This window comes from Hyperoodon ampullatus (assembly GCF_949752795.1).
Source record: "Hyperoodon ampullatus genome assembly, chromosome: X".
Classification (NCBI taxonomy): Eukaryota; Metazoa; Chordata; class Mammalia; order Artiodactyla; family Ziphiidae; genus Hyperoodon; species Hyperoodon ampullatus.
Window position 1 is genome coordinate 102,116,257 of NC_136913.1, and position 15,459 is coordinate 102,131,715.

Genomic DNA, 15,459 nt, shown 5'->3' on the forward strand with positions numbered 1-15,459 from the left:
ACTTCATTTAGAATGAAACAAAAAAATTTAAATTGCTATCATATGCCTTTTAACTTGAAAGTATTGGCCAAAATGGTAACACGCAATCTAATTAAACTACTATTTACAGTTTGCAGTAGGAATTTTGGGGCTTCATGGATTCCAAGTGGATCAATCCCAAATCTCTAGCTCTGTGTCCAGCCCAGAACCATCTCCTGAGCTTTAGACCAATATAATCCAGCTGCTGATTGGATGTCTCTCCCACTTTTCTGCCCACAGACACTTAAAATCAATGTATCCCAAACTGAACTCATCATCTCCTGCTCTTGCATCCCAAATCTGCTGCTCTTTCTTTGTGTAAGATCTAAAGAACAGGACTGCCATTGTCTTGGGGGCTTATGTTTTAAACCTCAGCATGTCAGCTTTGACTGCCCTCTCTCGTGCCTAATCAGTTGTCAAGTCTTGTCAAGTCAAGTCAATCCCACGTTCAGCGTCTCTCCCATCCATCTTCTCCTCCCCATGTCTATTTCCCTGCCCCCTAGTTTAGACCCTATTCACTCCCAGCTATACTTCGGAAGTGATCTTCTAACTGGTCTCCATGATTTCAGTCTGTACCCTTTCCCCTTCAATCCATAGCTCACACTGCTATCAGAAAAACTGCAAAGACTTAAGATTTATACTCTTCTACCCCCAAACTTTCAGAGGCTCCCTTATGCCTGTTGAATATTGGTTTTCAGACTTAAAAAAAAATCGCAACTGATTATCAATTAATTAAAAAGGTTGATTTAAGCATCTGCCATGGCGACTTCAACCTTGACTCCTGGCTCAATACTGATAGAAGTAACCTGTTTAACAACCTCAGAAGGGCTGTGCAAGGTAATGAGGTCGCTTGTGGATCCTCATCTGAAATCAATCCCAAGTCTCAGAACCCTTCACCACAAAGAGTTTTCCTTGTAGTTATTCTTAGAGTCTTGGTGGGCATCCGAACTAGTCCTTTCACTTTGAGCCTCTGATCAAGTCAGCACATACCTTCTCCAAAGATTTTGTGTTGCGGCTGGTTAAGGTAATTCTAATTCGGTGAGTCGCCACTTCTGGCACCAGGGGAGTCTTTCAGGGGTCTTGAAAAGCCATGGCTGCAGCGTGGCTTCCTGACCAGGTGGACCAGCACTCTGCAGCAGCAGTGACCGCATCTGCCTCGAAGAACCAGACTTTTAAAAATATTCCAAATCAGATGAATGCTTTCGTAGACAAAAATCTGACACAGACCCCAATGTATAAAACAGATAAAAATTATATTTTATTAATATGAATTTATTTTCTAAGTTAAAAATCATTACATTTATGGATCATAAAGTCAATCAGTGAGGAAAAATGAGGCTCTTCTGATAAACACAAAAATCTAAAATCAAGGGTAAGGGAACCAGATTCTTTTTTTAAAACATTTTTATTGGAGTATAGTTGATTTACACTGTTGTGTTATTTTCAGGTGTATAGCAAAGTGAATCTGTTATACATATACATATATCCACTCCTTTTTAGATTCTTTTCCCATATAGGCCATTACAGAGTACTGAGTAGAGTTCCCTGTGCTATACAGTAGGTCCTTATTAGTTATCTGTTTTATATGTAGTAGTGTGTATATGTCAATCCCAGTCTTCCAATTTATCCCTCCCCTCCCTTACCCACTGGTAACCACGGGAACTACATTCTTATACTAGCATTCAATTTATTTTTTTAATTTTTATTTTGGTTGTACAGTATTGAGAAAATTCTTACAGTTAAGTAGCGGCAAATGCTAACAGTTTTAACAGTTCATCTTGCAAGAGATCTTATTTGCACAAGAATGCAAAAGTAGCTTTACTATAAGGTCTGCCACAAAATAAGTCAAGTGGTAGCATAAATTATTTTAATGTTTCTCATATGTTAATATTTGTGTATTACATATTAAAACATGTAATGTATTATAGTTTCAAAATATATATTTCAACAAATATTTTTAATGTAGAAAATTAAATCAAATATCTATGGAATGCCTAAAACATGTGTATAGAATCTTTGAGTTCGTGAAACAAGTTGAAACTCTTGCCACAAACAAAGTGCTTGGTGGGACTTCCCTGGTGGTGCAGTGGTTAAGACTCCACGCTCCCAGTGCAGGGGGGCCCGGGTTTGATCCCTGGTCAGGGAACTAGATCCCATATGCATGCTGCAACTAAGAGTTCCCATGCCACAACTAAGGAGCCTGCATGCTGCAACTAAGGAGCCCAAGAGCTGCAACTAAGGAGCCCGCCTGCCTCAACTAAGACCCGGCACAAGCAAATAAATAAATTAATGAAATAAATTTTTTAAAAAAGAAAGTGCTTGGTGATCTAGCCTCAATCTATTCTTCTGAACTTCTTGCCCTCTACTGCTTTTCACACAATCTTAAAAAGAATGAAAACCTATGTTATGTTTTCGAGATTATTAGTATTAGAATACATGTGGAAGAAAACATACTAAATACAGAAAGAATGAAATGGAGAAAAATTACCCCAAATCCCTCCACCCAGGACTGACTACCACAAATGTTTTATTATAATTTCTTTCAATTTTTTACCTTTCATAGTAAGATGGATAGTTATAGAGAACTGTATCAGGCACTTAAATAGATTATCTCATTTCATACTCACAAACACCCTATTAGGCATTCATGTCATTCATTACATTGAACACTGAGGAAACAGAGGATCAAATAGGTTGAGTAACTTGCCCAAGGTCACACAGTAAAGTGCAGAGCTGGCCTTCAATTCACTATCTGCCTGACTCTAGAGACTATGGACTTAACCACAACATTGTAGTATTGCTTCCCTTTCCATGCCCTCTTTCTCTTTCTTTAGCTCTGCCACTTTAATGTTCTTTGAAGACATCTTCCTCTGCTTGTGCCATTTCCTTTGCTAAGATTTCCCTTTTCCCCTTTTCTGCTTAGCCAAAGCCTAGTGACCATTCAAATGCCACCTAGTCTTCAAATCTTCTCTAATCCACCCTCAGCTCTCCTCGTAGAACTCCCGATGCTCTTTCCTGTACTCCATCTACTTCTCCTCCTGTCTCAACCTCCTTGCCTTCCCCTGCCTCCCACACTGTAACACAGACAGCAGGGCTTTACTGTGTTTGTCGGTGCTGAGTGACTCGTGGCCCCACTCCAGTTCCCACGCTTTGGACCTGGGGCTGAGCAGTTACTCCAGGATGCAGCTATACTGGGCTGGAGGCTTGGCCCTCTGATACAAAGTGAAACGGAAGCTCCTGTGCACACAAGTCAAACAAATCATTCCTTCTGTGATGTAGGCAGAGCCAATCTGCCACCCCTCCTCCCAGGGTTGCATGTTGCATTTTTCACTTCTTTTTTTTTTTTAATTTAATTTTTATTTTTGGCTGTGTTGGGTCTTTGTTGCTGTGTGCGGGTTTTCTCTAGTTGCGGTGAGTGGGGGCTACTCTTCGTTGCGGTGCATGGGCTTCTCATTGCAGTGGCTTCTCTGTTGTGGCGCACGGGCTTCAGTAGTTGTGGCACGCGGGCTCAGTAGTTGTGGCTCACGGGCTCTAGAGTGTAGGCTCAGCAGTTGTGGCACACGGGCTTAGCTGCTCCACGGCATGTGGGATCCTCCTGGACCAGGGCTCGAACCCCTGTCCCCTGCACTGGCAGGCGGATTCTTAACCATTGTGCCACCAGGGAAGCCCAATTTTTCACTTCTTTTCCCCTCAAGGCTACCCTTGACATACTTTGAAAAGGATTTCCTCTTGATAAAGTCATTCACAATGTGAGATAATGCCAGCTTTGCGATCTGCCCCCGGTTCTACAAAGGCCGCCCTGGTAGCTAAACAAGTTTTCTTTGCTTTATTCCAAAGTTTTTGTGGCCCCGTAAGGAGGCCATTGCAACTGAAAAGCAATGCTCTGGATCGGAGATTATGAAACCTAGTTCCATGGAACTGTGCTTCTGAGCTCACAAGTCATCCCTAGGGGTCCTTGAAAGAAGGTGTGGACATGTTTATCTAATCCACTTGGTTAAGGGTGAGAGCAAGAGATTATCTGTACACATGCCAACTAGAACGTGGCCTCAAGTGACTGGGACTGGAAACCATGAACCTTCTGGATGCATGCCATTTGTAGAAAGACAATTTGCCAATGTATTTCTGATACACCACATCCTTACTACAGGGATGTGGGAAAATGTGAATCTGCAGCCTGAACTTTGTCCTAAATTCAAGACCCATATGTCCAACTGCCTAGAGACATCTTTACCTAGGTGTATGACAAACGTATCAAATTTCACACGTTGAAATGAGCCCCTGATACTCCCTCTAACCTGGGGAACCCCAATCTTCCAGTTGTTCAGATCATTCTTACCTCTTTTCTTTTTTCTCACACTCCACATCTGGCCCAGAGTAAATCCTGCTGGCCCTAAGGCCAGAGGTTGACCACTGTTCACCATCCCATTACCACCATTCTGTCCCAGATCACCACCTTTTCTCTTCTGCATTATCATAATGGCCTGCTGACAGGTTTCCCTACTCTCCCCTAGCCCATAATTCAGTCTAGTCTCTACCCAGCAGTCAGGGTGACATTGTTGGAACTTAACAGAATCGACTCAAAACCCTCCAGGGACTTTTTATTTCGCTCACAGTGAAAGTCTCTCTGTTCCTTGAACATGCCAAGCCCACTCCCACCTTAGGGCTCTGCACTTGCTCCTTCCTCCACCTGGAAGGCTTTTTCACCAGATCTCCACAGGGTTACCTTCTCCATCTCCTTCGAGTCTTTACTTAAAATTCATTTTCTCATTTTTTTCTCATCACCTTCCCCAGCCACACTTTATAAAATTGCAAAACAAATATCCTGATATCTCCAATCTCCCTTCCCTGTTTTACTGCTCTTCTTATAACTATCATTAGCTAAGAAACTATGCATTTTACAGTATTTATCGTGATAGCTGGTTGACTACTTCACTAGAATGTTAGTTCCATGCAGGCAGAAAATATTATCTGTTTTATTCAGTGCTGTGTCAGTAGTGCCAGAACAGTGCCTGCACATAGTAGTCACTCAACAAATGCTTGCTAAGTGAATGGATGTCTAATGAATGAAAGATTCCACATCTGGATGAAGAATGGATTCACCCTAGTTTAATGATTTTCAAACTACGAACAGAGCTCCCAGTGACCCCTTACAAGGAGAAGGGAAGGGACCCAAGGGGGTAAAACTCTAGACCCACCAGTCCCTTGCTTTTAACCAGAGCAGACCCAAGTCTTACATATTGGCCTTCCACTACAACCTTGTTTTTGAAAAAAACACTACTTGGATGGGTTTTTAAGAACTGTTTGAAAATGACTGCCCCAAATCTAAAGAAATCTGATAACCTCTTCAGGCTAAGAATGATGAGCTGCTTCAGGGGATGGATATATCAGGTACTTCTCTAGTTCCATCATCCTCTAACTGGGCTCTGACGATGTAGCCCAGGTGTCCCAAAGAATGCCACAGGAGCTAAGCATGGCACATTTTCCTGAGAAGAAACTTTACCCCAAATTTGGGAGCAAATACTAGTATGCTACTGAAACAATGGATGGAGCAGAATAAAAACTTCTCATGAATTTAAAAAGTAAAACACAAGCTTAAACAGAAATTGTGTATCTGCATGAAGCCACTTCAAACTACTCATTGACTTGCCAGAGGATCCACGTATAGTTTCTCCACCATTAAGAAAAGAAGAATTGTTTGAGAAGCACTATATCCAGGTGATCTGGATGGGAGGAAGAAGCAGCCGAGAAATAAAGAGATGTCATCAAGATGGCCTAAAAGTACAAGACAAGCTTACCTAGGTAGGCTCCTTACAGTAATGCTTTAATTTAACATTGGCCTGGAACTTTGTGCTGATCAGGTAGGATGTTCTAAGCCCTCTCTGTACACTGTACAGATGCCATTAGAAAATATGTCATAGTCAGAGCCTTTATTTTTCTTGCTGCACTAGGAAACAGCATCAGATTTCCTATAGGTCAGGGCCTATGGATAGGATAGCTTCCCCTGGGAGGCCTGGGCCAATGGATAGAACAGCAAAACCTAGAATTGTGGTGAAGTATTTATTTCATTCTGTACGTATGTATTAAGCACCTACTCCATACTCAGTACTGAGATTAAAAAGAAAAAAGTACGACATTGTTTTTTAAACATGAGATTTTTTTAACAGTTACCATGATTATAGTTATCTAACCAACTAAAACTGTGTTAATATTAATTAGGGACGGTGATAGTTGCAAAACCTATGTACATCTTAGGTGTTCCCACTTATTAGTAAGTCTGAGAGCCCCCACTGGATATGATAAGCCTGTAGCTAGGAAGCATAATTTTCACTAGCAACATTTTCCACAGTAGCTATATTCATGCTGGATTTATAATATTTATTGGTGCTTAGGAAGGAAAGTATCAGAGTCATGAATGAGGAGATGGTTGGTCTCTACAATTGATCTATATGGCCACTACATATTAGGAAATAATAAAGGAGAGCTCTAGATTGAAAAAAAAAACCATCAGGAGCTCCGAGTTCTTCTACTAGCTCTGCCATTAAATCACTGTGCCACTTCACCTCTCTCGGCCTCGGTTTCCTCATCTATAAAATGAGGGCTGTGGTGGATGAGATCCCCTCCGATGTTCCTTTTAGCTCTGACATTCTATGAGTCTATAAAACCCACATTCACAGCCAAACCACTCAGTGCAGGTATATATTCTGAAATAGTCAACAAACACCAGCAACATGTAAGGACTAGAAGTGAGTGAATGAGTAGTCAGGGAGAGCCCCATTAAACAAATGGACCTTGCTCATCGATCTCATTTTCAACAGACAGGAGCAAGAATTCAAAGTCCAAGAAACAGCTCTGTCTCACCCCTTCTCACACCCCATTCCAATGCAAGATTACTCTTCAGCACTTCAGAAGTCAAATAAAGGACTGTCAACAAATCCAAATCTAACCTAATGAGCCCCACAAGGCTGGTTGGTGGATGAGGGGAAAGCACTGAACAGAATGTGAACAATTATACTTAAAGATTTAGATATGATTGGATTTAAGGCTACCTTGGCTAGTATTGGTCTAAACAAAAAGTGAGGAAGACCATGGGGCCTAGGCAGGAGGGCAAGAAAACATGCATGGCAAAAGAAGTGGATGGTTACCCAGTCTTTGGTTGCTGTCTGGCCACACATACACTTGACCTCCTTTCAGTTTGAATTTTTTAAAGACTGTACTACCAAATAATACAGGGCCAGAGCTGGAGGGCTCCTAGAGAGGGTCTAGGCCAGGGCTCCAACTGGTAGCAGGTGGGCCTAATTCAGCACGTCTTGTTGAGACCAACACAGATCTAAAATAATTTAGATTTTTGAGGACCTTTGAGATGAGCACAGACTCTCCTGTTCCTCTAGATCGCCACCACTCCTGGACTTACACCAAGCAGCTTGGCCCCAAAACACTCCTGAGTTTGACCTAAGACTCAGAGACCAGACCTTTCCATGACGCCATGGCTGCCGTTCAGTCTCCCTCCCTTTATAGGCACCCTCCCAAGTCTCAGCCTCAACTTGGCTTCCAGCAGCTTTCCAAAACTAAACAATCAGTCCCAACCTTTTCTGAGAAGAGACTTAATGAGAAGGCACTTAATTTGGACCTGACAGTGGTCCCCCTGCACTTCCACTCCAGCCAATATAGGAAGCACTTTGAAGTGAGCCTGCACACTAAGCACTGGAAACAGGGGACTGCTGCAGGCCAGGGTGGGATAAGGTAGGTTCTTCAGTGCTCTAGGAAGAGCCACAGCACCAGAGACTCTGTATATTTGCAATTCACTAGAAGGCAGGTCCATGCAAGGGGTTTTACTAACTGAGGTATTAAAAAACAAAACCACAAAAGACCCTGTGACAGGAAGCTACCACCTGGAAAGAAGGCAAGATAGTAGGTCCCTAGGAGGCACTTCATTTGCATTTTTTCAGGATGCCTGCCATGTTTCCCCAGTTGTCCTGGAAATGCCCATATTCAAGCACTATGTCACACTGTCAGATCATTTGTACTAATTCGTTCTTTTTAAATTATTTATTTATTTATTTATTTTTGGCTGCCTTGGGTCTTCGTTGCTGCGCGCAGGCTTTCTCTAGTTGTGGCGAGTGGGGGCTACTCTTTGTTGTGGTGTGCAGGCTTCTCATTGCGGTGGCTTCTCTTGTTGTGGAGCATGGGCTCTAGGTGCGTGGGCTTCAGTAGTTGTGGCACACAGGCTCAGTAGTTGTGGCACACAGGCTCAGTAGTTGTGGCTCACAGGCCCTAGAGTGCAGGCTCAGTAGTTGTGGTGCACAGGCTTAGTTGCTCCGCAGCATGTGGGATCTTCCCAGAGCAGGGCTCGAACCCGTGTCCCCTGCATTGGCAGATGGATTCTTAACCACTGTGCAACCAGGGAAGCCCCTAAATTTATTATTTATTTATTTATTTATCTTTGGCTGCATTGGGTCTTCGTTGCTGCACGTGGGCTTTCTCTAGTTGTGGCGAGTGGGGGCTACTCTTTGTTGTGGTGTGCAGGCTTCTCATTGCGGCATCTTCTCTTGTTGTGGAGTACAGGCTCTAGGCGCATGGGCTTTAGTAGTTGTGGCATGTGGGCTCAGTAGTTGTGGCTCGCGGGCTCTGGAGCGCAGGCTCAGTAGTGTGGCTCACAGGTTTAGATGCTCTGCGGCATGTGGGATCTTCCTGGACCAGGGATTGAACCCATATCCCCTGCATTGGCAGGCGGATTCCCAATCACTACGCTACCAGGGAAGTCCCCATTTGTACTAATTTGTTGTTCAAAAACTGTAATTACCATCCTTAGACATATATCTACACAGAAGAAAGAGACAGCCCAGGCAATATTTATTTGGCAAGGAAACAGACAAAAGTACCTTTTTTTTTTCTTTTTTCCTCTCTAGTTTCCTTTTCTTCAAATTCATTCTTTATGTCTAACAAAGGGCTGGCTTATGTTCTCACCCTCATTTCAAACTAAGACATTAGAATCTATGCTTGGCAGTGATGGAGGCTGGAGTAGAGAAGATAAAGTTGATAACTTATTATTTAAATCAAAAGATGAAAACTGGAGGCCTACAGACATGTTCTGTGTGGCCCACACCGTGACTTGCATAATTTTTAAAAAGCTACTAACATTTGAAAAGTGGGAGATTTTACCTAAAAATCCATATTTCTATTGTTCCTATTGTAGAAAAGATCAATGAAACTAAGAGCTGGTTCTTTGAAAAGATAAACAAAATTGATAAACCTTTAGCTAGACTCGTAAAAAAAAAAAGACAGGGCCCAAATAAAAAATCAGAAATGAAGAAGGATAAGTTACAACCAACACCGCAGAAATACAAAGGACCTCTCCTGGTTCCCCTTCCAATAAAAGAATGGGAAGATGAGTTAAGTACTCACTCTGAATCATGATTGTGATTGTCGATACCAGTCCGAGTTAGTGTTACAGAGAATAGCCCTTAACATTTCCCAACCCAGAGCCTAAAGGGCTACATCACCATGTCTGCCATTATTACTATCATCTTCATTATCTTCATCAGGTGATAAATCCTTTCATTATAGCAATGGATCATAAGAGACTACTATGAACAACCATATGCCAATAAAATGGACAACCTAGAAGAAATGGACAAACTCCTAGAAATGTATGATCTCCCAAGACTGAACCAGGAAGAAATAGAAAATATGAACAGACCAATTACCAGTAATGAAATTGAATCAGTAATTTAAAAAAACTCCCAACAAACAAAAGTTTAGGATCAGATGGCTTCACAGGTGAATTCTACCAAATATTTAGAGAATAGTTATCACCTATGCTTCTCAAACAATTTCAAAAAATTTCAGAGGAAGGAACACTTCCAAACTCATTCAATAAGGCTACCATCACCCTGATATCAAAATGAGACAAAGAGGGCTTTCCTGGTGGCGCAGTGGTTGAGAGTCCGCCTGCCGATGCAGGGGACACGGGTTCGTGCCCCGGTCCGGGAAGATCCCACATGCCGTGGAGTGGCTGGGCCCGTGAGCCATGGCTGCTGAGCCTGCACATCCGGAGCCTGTGCTCCGCAATGGGAGAGGCCACAACAGTGAGAGGCCCGCATACCGCAAAAAAAAAAAAAAAGAGACAAAGATATCACAGAAAAAGAAATTACAGGTCACTATCACTGATGAAAATAGATGCAAAAATCCTCAACAAAATATTAGCAAACCAAATCCAACAAAACACTGAAAGGATCATACACCATGATCAAGTGGGATTTATCCCAGGGATGCAAGGATTTTTCAATATCCACAAATCAATCAATGTGATACACCACATCAACAAATTGAAGAGTACAAATCATATGCTCATTTCAATAGATGCAGAAAAAGCTGTGGACAAAATCCAACATCCATTTATAATAAAAATTCTCCAGAAAGTGGGCACAGAGGGGACATACCTCAATATAATAAATGCCATATAATAAATATGTAAGCCTACAGCTAACATCATACTCAACTGTGAAAAGCTGAAAGTATTTCTTCTAAGATTAGGAATAAGACAAGGATGCTCACTCTTACCACTTTTATTCAACATACCATTGAACGTCCTAGCCATAGCAATCAGACAAGAAAAAGAAATAAAAAGAATCCAAATTGGAAAGGAAGGAGTACAATTATCAGTGTTTGCAGATGACATGATACTCTACATAGAAAATCCAAAAAACTGCTAGAGCACATCAATGAATTCAGTAAAACTGCAGGATACAAAATTAATACACAAAAATCTTTGACATAAATCATAGCAATATTTTTTGGATCTGTCTCCTAAAGCAAAGGAAATAAAAGCAAAAATAAACAAATGGAGCCTAATTAAACTTAGAAGCTTTTGCACAACAAAGGAAACCATTGACAAAATGAAAAGATAACCTACTGAATGGGAGAAAATATTTGCAAATGATATGACTGATTAGGGGTTAATATCCAAAATATATAAACAGCTCATACAACTCAACATCAAAAAAGCAAAAAACCCAATTAAAAAATGGGCAGAAGACCTGAATAGACATTTTTCCAAAGAAGACATACAGATGGCTAACAGGCATGTGAAAAGATGCTCAACATCAGTAATCACTCGAGAAATGCAAATTAAAACCACAATGAGGCATCACTTCACACCTGTCAGAATGGCTATCACCAAAAAGAACACAAATAACAAATGTTGGTGAGGATAGGAAGAAAAGGGAACTCTTGTACACTCTTGGTAGGAATGTAAATTGGTGAAGCCACTGTGTAAAACAGTATGGAGGTTTCTCAAAAAACTGAAAATAGAACTACCATATAGCCCAGCAATTCTACTCCTGGGTATAAATCCCCCAAGAAAGAAAACACTAATTCGAAAAGATACATACACCTCAGTGTTCATAGCAGCATTATTTACGACAGCCAAGATATAGAGGCCACCTAAATGTCCATCAACAGATGAATGGATAAAGAAGATGTAATATATATATCATAAATATATATATATATAATATATAAAATGTTGGCTATATTCCCTGTGCTGCACAATATATCCTTGTAACTTATTTATTTTATACATAGTAGTGCGTACCTCTTAATCCCCAACCCCTATCTTGTCCCTCCCTCCTTCCCTCTCCCCACTGGTAACCACTAGTTTGTTTTCTACATCTGTGAGTCTGTTTCTTTTTTTGCTATATTCACTAGCTTGTTTTATTTTTTATATTCCACATATAAGTGATATTATATGGTATTTGTCTTTCTCTGTCTGCCTTATTTCACTAAACATAATACCCTCCAAGTCCATCCATGTTATTGCAAATGGCAAATTTTCATTCTTTTTTATAGCTGAGTAGTATTCCAGTGTGTGTGAGTGTGTGTGTGTGTGTGTGTGTGTATACACACCACATCTTCTTTATCTATTTGCCACCAAAAAACTACTAGAGCACATCAATGAATCCCGGATCTTCTTATAATGAACATTGTAATTACACTGGGCTCACCCAGATAATCCTGGATGATTGCCGCATATCAAGATCCTTAACTTAGGGAATTCCCTGGTGGTCCAGTGGTTAGGACCTCATGCTTTCATTGCTGAGGGTGTGGGTTCAATCCCTGGTTGTGGAACTAAGATCCCACCAAAAAAAAAAAAAAGAAAGAAAAAGAAAAATAATTTTTAAAAAAAGAAGAGATCCTTAATGTAGTCACACCTGCAAAGTCTCCTTTGCCATATAAGGTAACATTCCCAGCTTGTAGCATGGACATATTGGGGAGGGGAGCATTATTCAGCCTAAAACAATAGATAAGGAGATTGGGGCCCAGAAAGGGGTAGTGACCTGTCCCAGGTCACATACCTATTTAGCAACAGGGCAGAGCCTAGCCCCTATATCTCTTGACTTTCCAACCACTACTCACTACACAATCTTTTCAGGATTAAGCTCTGTGTCTTCCAAGGTAACAATTAACTAATCTGATAAACCATCTTAAAATGGTTAGAGCATGGTAATCAGGAACTCCATTCTTATCCAAAACAATATCTGGATATATTGGCATGGCCTTCCAGAGTTACTTTAATAGTGGAAACTTAAGAGCAGATCAAGCAGAGAGGGTCAATAGGAGCAACATAGAGAAGAGGTGGACCCGAATGGAGTTCTCAAGATGATCCAGAGTGGCCAAGGCTGAGCTGATCAACAGGATTGTACACTCTTGTTGAGAATTCTGAAGATTGCTTTATACAAGTAGGATATAGAGTGCAGTACAATCAATATGTGATCAAATTAATAGTTAGCATCCAATTAGCAACCATTACAGATCTAAGGAAATAGATATGTTTCAGCAGGAAACATACATAAAATAAAACATAGCGGTATTGACATATTCATGGACAGTGAATCAAATTAAATTCTTATCGAGACAGATGCAATTTTCCCTTAATGACATTTAATAAGAGATTTTTAAAAAGATCTTTTGAAATACAGTAGCATGGTGAGTACCGTATTCATAAATAATTTCCATCATACTTAAGCAGAAACCATAAAACTCATATTCATGACAAATTGAATTCTATGCTTCCTAACCTGGCTGTGAATGAGTATGGTTGTGACTTTACCAAGAACATAGTAGGAATACAGAAAACTCTCATTTTCCATTTATTCTGATTACCACATAGAAAGCATAAATTCTATTTACAGTAAAGAGCCATAACAAAGAAGCTCTCTACCTTTTGGTTACAGTTAAATTCACACTAAGTATAAAATTATTGATTGCTGCCCAGATATATGCTACAAAGCTCGAAAGATCAATGAATTTAAATGGCGCCAACTGTAGTGAACATCAAATCAGCCAAAAAATTTAGTACACTGCCTCCCTAAAGGGGAATTATCATCAGACTCAACACTTTATCTCTGTGGGCAGACGTGTCCGTACAGAAACGATGCATTCCTCTCTACAGACAGGCTGTAGAAATCCAGTTTATATATTCTATTACTAACAAAGAATTCACAATGAAAACAAAAAATAATCTTTTGAAGAAAGTGACGGGGCCTCCAAACAAAACAAAACCAGATTTGGTACCTTCGTACATATATGTGATTCCCAAACTCAGATTCTTATTGTTTCTCCTCCAAGTTAACCAGCTACCACTTAACCCAGTAATTGGAGACACTTAATCCCTCCTTTGAGGGTTCCAGGCCCCATCCTTTTTTCAAACCCAAGATATACTCTCTTGAATCACTGCAAACCCTATCATGGCTCCAGGAGCTGACAGCACTTCTTTAAAAAGCCCCCTTTCTCCTGCTGTGTGGGAAAAGTCTACATTCTCTCTAAGCCTCAATTTCCTACTCTGAAAAATGGGGATCAGAAAACAATAATATCTCATTGGTTTATTGTGAGAATGAAAGATGGAACTTTTACAGAGAACTTGGTTCAGTGCCTGCCACGCAGAGGGTGATTATAAAAAGGTGACATTAGATAAACAACAAAGACCTACTGTATAGCACAGGGAACTATATTCAATATCTTGTAATAACCTATAATGGAAAAGTATCTGAAAAAGAATGTGTGTGTGTGTGTGTGTATATATATATAACTGAATCACTTTGCTGTACACCTGAAACTAACACAACATTGTAAATCAACTATACTTCAGTAAAAAGAAAATTTTTAAGGTAACAATAATAACAAAACAGTAATAATCATGATGAGTTTTCTCCATTACTTTCTCCTATTGGGCAGATGAAATCCTCGCACTTGCTGTGTTTCCATCAACTTAGATACAATCATCCCTCTCTCTAATTCCAGGTTTCTCTGTAGAGTCTTTTACTTGGCCAGCACTATCCCTCATATCTGGCCAGAACATAACTTCTGGCTGACTGCCCATCAATCTTTACAGGATCAAATGAATGCATGCAAAGCCCACATTTACACTGACACAAAAATCATGGAATTTTAGAGCTGGAAGGGACCTTTGGGTTTCCCAACTCAGATTGTCCTGTGGTCCAGGATAGTGTTGAAATTCTTTGCCCAGAGAGCAGGTGGGGGAAGGGCAAAGCAGAAGTCAGGAGTCAGTTTAAAGTTCTGCTTTACTTGGATGTTTGGAAAGAACAATCAAGCCCAATTTTTTCCTATTACAGAGGAGGAATCTAAGAGCCAGAGAGGTTATGTGATTTGCTCCAAATCATACAAAAAGTTAGTGGCAGAGCTTGAATTAGCATCCAAATCCTCTGGCTCCCAATCCTGTGCTCCAGTGCTCTTCCCCATACACCTTGCTGCCCCGGGGGTCCTATCCTTATACTTGAATAGACTCTGTTGAGCTCAAGACCGTTAAAAAAGCTTACTATGGCTGGCCTTACAATTTGAGTTCGCTCTTTTAAGCAGCCATGCCCTCCTTAAAAGGATAAATTTTCAACTGTTTGACTCATTTACACCAGGACCGTATCCTATTCAGCTCTGAACTATGCTGGCCACTGGTTCTGCTATTTCTCCCATTCTGTACCCTCCGAGTCTTTTACACCTACACAATATTATTTTGTTCTTGATAATAACCCATGTTTTCTCTCAAATGTACCTAGCACAGTGTCTGGCCCTCAGTAAGTATTCAGTGAATTACTGCAGACTAAGGGACCAAATGAATAGCTACAAGTTTGTGTCTCCATAGTGGAAATGAAGCCTCATGCCTCCCTGGGTAACAATCAGTCTAGACTGACCCAGTCATCAGGATCTTCCTACCACTTAGGCAACTGTGAGGACTGGGGAGATGAGACTCAGCGAGCTTAGAGCAGGCAAGGATGATTCCACAAGCTGAAGGCCGGTGGCGGGTGATAGAGCTCCCAAGACACTTGTTTTGACCTTAAGGGGTTGACACATTTTGACTTGGTGATCTCCGGACTAAAGTCTTTTTACATTCTACCTTTTCTTCATTGGGCATTGTTAGCAGAGCGCCTG

The 15,459-nt window shown here is 40.8% G+C and overlaps 1 pseudogene across 1 annotated transcript; it reads right to left on the bottom strand.

Moving 5' to 3' along the window:
- Positions 1–764: 764 nt before the first annotated feature.
- LOC307069152 (small ribosomal subunit protein uS10-like) lies at positions 765–1,110 on the bottom strand (annotated as a pseudogene). The gene has a single exon. The product of its transcript is annotated as a small ribosomal subunit protein uS10-like (transcript).
- Positions 1,111–15,459: the final 14,349 nt, after the last annotated feature.